We start from the raw sequence: 10,195 nt of genomic DNA on the forward strand, positions 1-10,195 counted from the left end.
TAATTAAGTTTGAAGTAAACTGTTAAAAGTGAATTACTATTGAACAAAAGTTTAAGTTTGTCTGCAGAATACCTATCCCATCATCGCAGACCACAGGTTGAGAAATGCTACTTTAAAATATAACAACAAAAACTATTGATTACTACATTAAAATATTTGAAATATTTTCTCTCTAGAAATNGATAGTACCACGTGACACCTTCAACACGTTGGGAGTTGTAACACGAAAAACTCGAGACTAAGGCCCCTGAGTGAGAGCGGCCCGGTGATGATATAACTTCCATGCTCAGATGAAAGAACAGTTTTTTTGTTTTGTTGTACTCACTGGACTTGATCCCACGAGTCACTATGTGCTCGAATTCCCCAAAAGCTTAACTCTGATGGAGAAAATATTATGTTCAACGATGCAATGAATGACTACAAAGAGTTTATAGTGATGCATTTCGAAAACAAGTTATACAAAGAAACAGAACATCTTGTTAATAACATCCACGCCAAGATCCTGCCCAAGGAAGAAAAGACCAAGAAGGCAAATTGTCCACCAAGTGCTTGTAGGCGATGTGGTGAGTGGAATTGGTACAAAGACTGTCCACATGTGAAGCACAAATGCCAAAAGTGCAATCGTGTAGTATATTTCGAAAAATTAAGTCGATGACCTCAAAAGAAAAAGCAAGTGTGCTCTGCCCAGGTAGGAATTATCCAAAATTTTGTAAGTGTCTGATGACTACTAAAAGTGAGGATTGAGCTTAATGGACACTCAGTCGATTTGTATCTTGACAGTGGTTCTGAAATTAACATTAGTGATGAAACGACGTACGATGCCATTGGACAACCCACACTCCAGCTATGTACAGAATGAGCTAGATCGTATGGTGGAATTACTCTTTTGCCACCATTCTTAGGGAAAGGATGCACCACCTTCTGTCACAACAAAGTCTGCAAAAAAGAACTATTCTATGTAGTCAAGAAAGAAACTCTCAACCTCCTTGGGATCAACACTATGAACCACTTCCAATTTTTTGCTGCTATGGTCTATAATGTCAGCATTGGTCAGAAGTCAAACAATGAGCTTCGAGTCATTGAGTCATTGCAGTGCAACTTTCCAGAAGTTTTTCAGAAAGGACTGGGACTCTGCAAGGTATTGAAAGCCTTGTTAATGTTGAAGCCAAACATCACACATGTCGAACACAAGGCCAGTACGCCTCATGATCGAAACTGGAAGAGGAACTTGAACACCTACTGAATATAGGAGTCATCAAATCTGTCAGCTATATCAAATGGGCTACTCCCATCATAGTGATCAGAAAGCCAAACAGATTGTCATGACTGTGTGTGGACTACGCAACAGGTCTCAATGACATGTTCCAGCTGAATAAGCACCCCTTACCACTTCCAGAAGACATTTTCTCCACATATTGTTGGCCAAATATTCTGACAAATAGACGTTTCTGACACCTATTTGCAAATGGAACTCAAGGACACTTCGAAGAAACTCTGCAATATTGCAACACATTGAAGATTCTATGAATTTTGTCTTCCATTTGGAGTGAAGTCAGCTCTAGGCATTTTCCAATCTATCATGGACTCTATGGTCTCAGGACTATCATTTGTCTTTGCATATCTAGATGATATAGTTATTGTTAATGGCAATGTGGACGATCATCACCGACATCTCCACCAGGTGTTCTGTTGCATCCACAATTATGAATTCCAAATCTGTCTGGAGAAGTCTGCATTTTTCAAGGATTCCGTCAAATACTTAGGTTACATTGTCAATAAGGATGGATGCCATTTGAACTTCTTTAAGGTTGACACAATCATCAATATGTCACTGCTGACAGATCTATCCACACTTTGCTTGTTCCTCAGTATGGTAAACTACTACCAAATCTTTGTCCATAATATGTGTCAAATTCACCAACCACTAGATGAATTACTTCAGGAAGACCAAAAGTGGCAGTGGACAAATAAATGCGAGCAGGTCTTTCAGTGTGTCAAGGACATTCTCAAGTCAGATTCACTTTTCACTTACTATGGTCCAACACTCGACATCATTGTCACAGCAGATGCATCAAGCCTGGGACTTGATGCCATTATCCAACACTGCCTGCTCGACAGATCAATCAAGGCTATTGCTCACCCTTCTTGAACACTCTCTCCAGTTGAGACGATCTATAGTCAAATGGAAAAAGAGGGTCTTGCACTCATCTTCGCCATTCACAAGTTCCACAAGATGATTTACAGACGACCTTTCACTCTTCTCAAAGACCACAAACCTCTCCTTGCCATCTTCAGCAACATGAAAGGTATACCAATACACACTACCAACTGTTTGCAGTACTGGGCAATGACTCTTCTTGATACAATTTCAAGATTGAATATTGGAATACTACAGAATTTGGATAAGCAGATGCCTTGTCGTGCCTCATCTCCTCTCAACCATTCAGGAATGAAGAAATGGTCATGGCAACCATCCAAGTTGAGGAGGACCTTACAGCCATGTCATCCTAACTTCCAGTAACCTTTAACAAACTGTGTGAGCAAACAAAACCGGATCAACTCTTTCAAACGATCAGGTTGTATATCACTTCAAAGTGGCTGAATGTCGAGAAACTTCAAGAGTCCTCTAACTGGGCTCAAATTCATCAATTCTACCATCGACAGGATAGACTCAGCATCGAAAAGGGATGTCTCCTCTACAATGAATGCATTATTATTCCCATAGTACTGCAATGTAGGGTACTTAAACTTCTACATTGTGGACACCCCAGCATCTAGTGCATGAAATCTCTAGCTCACCACTACGTTTATTGGCCGAATATAGACCTCAACATTGTGTCAACCATACGATAATGCTCTCCATGTATCGCAGCAGCCAAACAATCAGTAACTTTCAAGCTATTCTCTTGGCCAAAACCTGCTACACCATGGCAGTGTATCCACATTGAATACACAGAACCTTACCAGGGCCAAAGTTATCTTGTTGTGGTGGATGACTATTCCAAGTATCCAGAAATCATCAACATGGACAAAACTACGTCTCTTGCAATGATCAGCATGCTGCAGAAACTCCTTGTTTGTCACGGACTGCCAGAAGTAGTTGTTAGTGATAATGGAGTGCTGTTCAGCTTGTACCAATTCAAAAGATTCTGTGACCAGCACAGAATCAAGCACGCACATCTTTTTGCTGCCCTATACCCTATGCAATCTACAGGCAAGCAGAATGATTCATTGACACACTGAAGCAAATACTCCTCAAGTTAAAATGCAAGGGAAACATACAACACGCTTTGGACATATTTCTGGAGACTTATCGAATAACTCCAAATTTGACTCTACCAGACAGCAAATCTCCAGTCGAATTCTTCTTCATATGCAAGATTTGAACATTCTCAACCTATTGTTGCTGCCAAAATATTCAACAGAGCACAACATCAAAATGGCGAGGCAATTCAACTGCAAGCATGAAGCTAGGAGTGAAATTTTGCAGCTAAGGAGATTGTCTTTGCACGACATCGACGCTCTCAAAATTGGCAGGTGGGAGCAATCAAGCACAAAGCTGGAAACACTGAATACGAAGTGGAAATGATGATGGATTGATTCAGTGATTTCACATCAGCCAACTTGTACGGAGACAATCTTCCCAACTGCAGTCTGAGAGTGACCCCTTTGCTGTCATCACGGAAGCCTTCCCCAGCCTATTATGTCTCGTTGTGACTCCAGAATTAGAGCATTGGGTTGAGAGACTCGCCCAACAGGATGACGAGTCCCCGTCATTTGAGACACCATTCACCATCGAAGAAACGTTGCTCGAGAATTTAGCACCACAGCGTTTGCATCAATTGGCTTGCACTTGGATCCCAATTGGATGACTTTAAATCAACTGTTTTGGAAAGAACTATTACACTGCATAAACCACCAATTTAGTCAGTTTTTTCTTCTTAAAAGGGGAGGTATTGGATTAGTTGTTTTTGCATGGGTCCAGTCAGGTTACACCTATGTGTAGGCATTAGGGTTTTTCATTTCCTGATATTTTGCTTGTCCTGGGTTCCGAGTAAAAAGTGAACTGTTTCCTGGGATCCTGAGATATAATTAATTATTTTTAAAATATAAAATAAATCTTAAAATTGAATAAAATAATTATTTTTCATTTTTATGTAACTTAATACATCCTTCAACCTCCAAAATAATAATAATAATAATAATGTTGTGTAAAGTATGTATTAAAAATTACTTTTGAATTAGGTAGAAATTTTCACAAATAGAAGAAATTTATTAAAGTTTGTTGGAAACTGCTTACAACAAAAATGCCTTTGAATTGAGTTGAAAATTTAAAGAAAAAAAATAAACTTAGATCAAACTTCTAACATAGAAAATAATTTTCATTATTTAAATAAAACACAATACAAAATATTATTGTAAATTTTTATAATAAGATTTTAAAAAGCAAAGATGGTCAATACTCCGATCACTCGATCCAGTTCTTATTTTAGTAATGAGAAGTCCCCCTACCAAGAACGCCTTTTTCTGTTCAATTGATATAGGTGGAATCGTCTTTAATGCATATAAGAGAAGACGGATTGTGTTTTTTCACCTATAGCCTAGAAGATTTCTAGTTCGTTTTTGAGATGTGTTACAGCACTTCTTTTGATATCTAGTATTCTTGATTTGTCTACCTTGGCTGCTTTATTAACAGTATTAAGCTTATAGTCTGATAATACGGCAGTTCGTTTGGCTTTAATAATCAAGTTTATGAAGAAAAACTTCATACTTGCATACTCATTTGTATTCTGGTCCAATTTGCACAACCTGGCATAATACAGTTATTGAAGCTACTGGGCATGGTTAAAAATTAAGACAGCATCGGTGCAATTATTCAAGATATTTCAGGTTCCGACAAGTAAAGAATTTTTAGGGTTCTGCCACAAATAGGCTACATATTGATTATTGACAATCTGTGACATGCCATAATAAGCAAAAATTTAAAAATCTAATAAGCAGGCTTGAAATTTATAAATACAAATGTATTCTGACAGTTTATGTGTTAATTATACTTTCTATTTGCAAAAGTTCCTCAACTTTAACACAAAACAAGAAAAAAGTGAATTTTTAAGAAATTTGTGGGATTTCTCGGGTTAATAAACAGCCAGAATCCTGTTGGAGAAACCCTAGTGGGCATGAGATTTAGGGATGTCTTTTGTTCAGGTCAGTTGAACAAGCAGGATGTGATTGGAGTCCACTCAAGGCCATTATAACCAACCAACTAGTAGTTCTTTGTGAGAGATCAAATGGGAATTTCACATTTAGAGATTTTTTTACACCCTAAGATCCTAACAAATGTGAATCTTCTTAATATGATAAATACATTGAATATATCTTAGTCTTCTAAGTTAAGAAGTATTTAATAACCTTCTTGTTTAGTTTCCTCTTGATATTCTGTTTTTCATTACACATATCTTATAATTACATCTACAGTGAAGTGCAGGGCCATTGAGAGTTTGTATGGGTTTCTTTTATTCTTTAACAGAACCCATTTTGTCATTGTTTTGAATAAATTAAATATGTAGAATGATTCTTTATTAATAAAATAATTTTAAAAGTTTTAATTTATTATTAGTAAAAACAACATTAATTTATTGATAAATGGAAAGGAACTACCACAGGTCCCTGTTTTTTTTTTTTTTTTTTTAAGCCTGGAAAATTCCAAGCTTCCTTCTCTCGACGGCCCAACAAAACAAAATAGAGAAACAGTACTTTAAAGTTTGAAATAATACCTTGTAAACTACATACTAGTAAGTGTCATACTTTCAATAGAGTATATAAATGCATTTTATTTCCATTCTGGCTATTTTCTGTGGATTATACATTTCCATGGATTATCTGCATGAAATTACAGTAAATTAAAAAATAAATTAAGAAGATAAATGAAAATTTTAAAAATAAATATCCCTAATCTATTTTCTGTTGTTCTAATGTGTATAAAATTTCAATATTTGATTTATCATCACTTTTCAAAATAACAGAAAATGCAAGATACATGTGAATTTATTTTCATATTAGATATAGTATTTTTTGAAAAGGCAAAGAGGAAACATGTTAAAATTCTGATTGGATACAAAAATAATGTCATAGTTGATGTCACGAGCAACCAAGCGGAAACAAACTTGCAACTACATTAATTAACCATTCCAATGTTATGTTGCAAGAAATTGTGATGTCCAGTTGTGTTCTGTCTTAGGTCTTGTTTGTCACGGTCAACTGACTGTGATAAATATAAAGATGATCTTTTACGTGTTTATTCATTTTTGTTTTTTAATATACATTTATTCGTTTATCATACATTATTTGATAATTTGAAACTTATGATAAGGTAAAAATTTAATGTAATATTCTAAATGCAAAAATATTGTATTGACTGTTTTATTGTGTAAAATATTTTAAACCTGAAAATATTTTACTTCAATATTTAAATTATAAGAACAGTTTTGTCCTAAGAATAATGCTATTTAGAATTGCATTTACAAGAGTAAGTTTTATTTCAAATATCTGTTAGATCTAATCTGGTGGTTCTCAAATGGTTTTCCACAAATGACAGTTTCACCTCCAGTGTCCCATGAAAAAACAAATTTTAAAATTATTATTGCAAATTTATTCCATTGTACTATAACATACTGCTTTATTTGTAGTCAATTCCATGTTTCTATTTTATACAATACAATAAAGTTTATTACTTTATTGCTTCATTGTTTTGTGAGAATAGTAAACATGGAATTTTTTTATCAATTTTTGAATACATTGATGCTGATGCTCCATGTAATAAAAAGTATATAAGTGACATTCCGCAGCCTCATAGATGGTAAGAATCACTGGTCTAATCATATGTTTGTTTCACAATTATAGATAATGATAAATTAAATTACATGCAGGTAGGTGAAATAATTTTCTTACAATTTTATGAAATAGCTATTTTATAAAAATTAAAAAAATATATACTCCAAATAAAAATTATTTTATAACTTGAACTAGATAGATAATAATTTTAAAATCTATTTTCTAGTTTTTATATGATAAACAATTTGTAAATTATTAAAAATTTTAATTTTTTTTAATTCTGTTTGTGTATTTTTCAAAAATTTTTGAACATGTGTAAATATGAACTGAAAACTATTATAGAAATATTCATTATAACTATTTGAATTGACAAGTTAAAAGTATTTTGTAACTATATTTGACTTTATTTGTATTCTTCTAATGTTTGTATAATAAATAAACAAGTTTTGCAATCACAAAATGAATGCGAAACACACTTACACCGGGGTCAGTTTTAAATATAATAGCTTTTGTGTGGCAAAGGAATAATTTCATTTTATTTTAAATACTTCTCTGAAATTTTTTAATAATAAATTTTGTGATAAGTAGATGATTAGTAGGAGAATTTTCTTACAAAATAATTAATAGATAATTACATACTAGCATAAATGATGAATTTAATTATAATTTCTTTATATTAATTTTGAATTTGTAAATAATGAAATTTAAAAATTTTAGTGAAATCATTGTTTTAAATTATTTTATTGGCATCTAAATCAAAATGCGTGCCAAATCAGTAAAATATGGATCAAATGTGTACAGTGGTGAGTCAGCTATTGTTAAAATTTCACAGTTGACTTGGAATAAACAAAGCCGATAGCTTATCAGTTACTTTTAATCTATGTTAGAGACTCAAAACACACTGCTTGTTATCCAATATCGAACAAAGGATGCAATAGAATATAACATACTTTTTTTACATTAAGTTAGATCTACATTTTTAAAAGTGTTTTAGTTTTTATATTGTTTTTCTATACACCCTTTTATCCTTGGAATATGTAGATAGTGACGAGGAGAAAGTATCCAGAAAAGAATTATTGATAGGTAAGAGACGAGAGAGAAAAGAATCGAAGAAGGACAAAGGTTACGTGGCCTTTGAAGGCGAAAGTTCAGAAGATGAAATGGATGAAACTAAGTACGTAATAAACTAAACTTTCTGTTGTTTATATTTATATATATATATAATAAAATATTTACTTATTACTTATTATGATATTTCAAATATTTGTTTAAATATATTAATACATTTACAGGAAATATGATAGTTCAGATCATTGGATTGTTATTTTTGAGAAACAATATAAAAATCTGTTGTTAGTGAAAACAAAAGAATACCTTAACTAATTGTATAAGATTGGTACTAATTTGTTAAAACATTAACAATAAAAATTTTTGATATAATAATCCTATGATATGATGAGTTTTTATTCATTAGCAAAATAAAAATTATTTTGCTAATGAAATATATTTTTGACATTGGCATTACTTTAAAACAACATTTCTCAACCTTCTTAAGCCCAACAACCAATAAAATGTCTGAAAAAATTCTATGCACAACCTGTGTAGACCTAATTTTTTAAACCTATGTGGGTATTATCAACATTCGGAACATACTGTCCTTTATAACATAATAAATCTAAAAACATGTTTCGAATACATATGGAAACATAATTAATTAAGTTTGAAGTAAACTGTTAAAAGTGAATTACTATTGAACAAAAGTTTAAGTTTGTCTGCAGAATACCTATCCCATCATCGCAGACCACAGGTTGAGAAATGCTACTTTAAAATATAACAACAAAAACTATTGATTACTACATTAAAATATTTGAAATATTTTCTCTCTAGAAATTTTATTTTATTGATTAAAAGCTAAAAATAATAAAATATGTAAAAAGTTTTATTTAAAATTTTTATTGAATTATACCAAATAAGAAAATTTTTGATTTTTATTAGAAGTCCAGCTAAAACAAAAAAGACCAAAGCTCCATTTAAATTTCCTGGTAAAGATAAAAAAGAAAGATCTGGAAAAACTAAAGATAAGGAATTGAAAGAAACAAAAAAGGAAGAGGATAAGTCTAGTAAAGAAAGTAAGAAAGAACATAAAAAGAAAAAAATTAAGCTATCAAGATTTGATAAAAAGGACAAAAAGAAAAAATTTGATACAAAAAAGTCAGGTAATTTACTGTCATTAAATAATAATTATAGTATTGAGAGATTGTATGATCAACATATTAAATGCATTAGTGCATAAAAAAATACTTTTATTTTTGTAAGGTCATCTCATACTTGATAATCATTCCTCAACTTAGAATTCTAATTATAAGTTAATCCAGCAGTTGGCTATTGCCCATACAATAGCAAGAATTTGAATATTAACTTGTAATTAGAATGTAAATTGCTTTCAAACAGCATAATAACAATAATAATAATAAACAACTCTCTTGGAAGTAAACTATTAAAAGTGAATTATTACAGTCTTTTCAAGATGAGAGAGCTCAGTAGTTTCAATGGGCTATAGGCGATGCTGACGGGAGCACAAGCTTCCAGTAGGGCATTTCTCCCCATAGACCTTACAGGTATGGTCTATGGGAAGAAATGAAGCAAAGAGTAATCACAAGCAACACTTGGTTCAAAGTGTTCTTTGAACCAAGTGTCAAGTTGGGTCAAAACAATGTCTGTTCTCCATGTCAGGAGCAGCTTACGTATAAATGCCTAGATTTAGGTTTATAAGTGAAAACAAAAACGGTTGTTATATCATGATCCCAATCGGACAAAGTTTATGGTATCTAAATACATACATATTACCAAAATACATTCTACCAGAGTCAACATTGTCAGACATATGTGCATTAATTAATTTTTTTCAATCACTTTAGCTATATACCATGATCTACCTCAGCTTGTTTTGACCCCATATTACATACAAAATATATATGAAAATGAAAACTTTTTTGATAAAGAGGTCTGTTTATTTTAAGTATAAATGTTTTTTTTTAGTATTTTTGACTCATCTTCAGATATGATTTACAAATTCTCAAATGAACTTACAAAACATTTGAAAGCTCCAATCTCAGCAGAACTTCAAACTAGTATATTTGATATTATATGTTAAAATGTGATTAGAACATTGGTTTAAGAGTATTTCAAAACATAGGTTTAAAATTGTAAAGCCATTTTAGGTTTATAAAATATACACAAGATAGATAAAATACAAAATACAAAAAAGAAACTAAAAACATAAATGTAATATTGCCGTCAGACAAGTTCATTGCATTTTCATTTATGATTCTGCTCTGTTCTGTTTCTGGTGTCTGCTTTGCTG

The 10,195-nt window shown here is 32.1% G+C and overlaps 1 long non-coding RNA gene and 1 pseudogene across 1 annotated transcript; both read left to right on the forward strand.

The window, feature by feature from the left end:
• The first annotated feature begins 203 nt into the window (after nucleotides 1-203).
• On the forward strand, nucleotides 204-4,070 carry LOC111622639 (annotated as a pseudogene).
• A 1,681-nt stretch (nucleotides 4,071-5,751) lies between these two features.
• Nucleotides 5,752-9,851, forward strand: LOC111622658. The gene is made up of 3 exons (XR_002756305.1): nucleotides 5,752-6,370; nucleotides 7,873-8,005; nucleotides 8,827-9,851. It is a non-coding gene; the product is annotated as an uncharacterized LOC111622658 (long non-coding RNA).
• Nucleotides 9,852-10,195: the final 344 nt, after the last annotated feature.

The sequence above is a fragment of the Centruroides sculpturatus genome, unplaced genomic scaffold (assembly GCF_000671375.1).
Source record: "Centruroides sculpturatus isolate CEXI.00-Female unplaced genomic scaffold, Cexi_2.0 scaffold340, whole genome shotgun sequence".
In the NCBI taxonomy this organism is placed as follows: Eukaryota; Metazoa; Arthropoda; class Arachnida; order Scorpiones; family Buthidae; genus Centruroides; species Centruroides sculpturatus.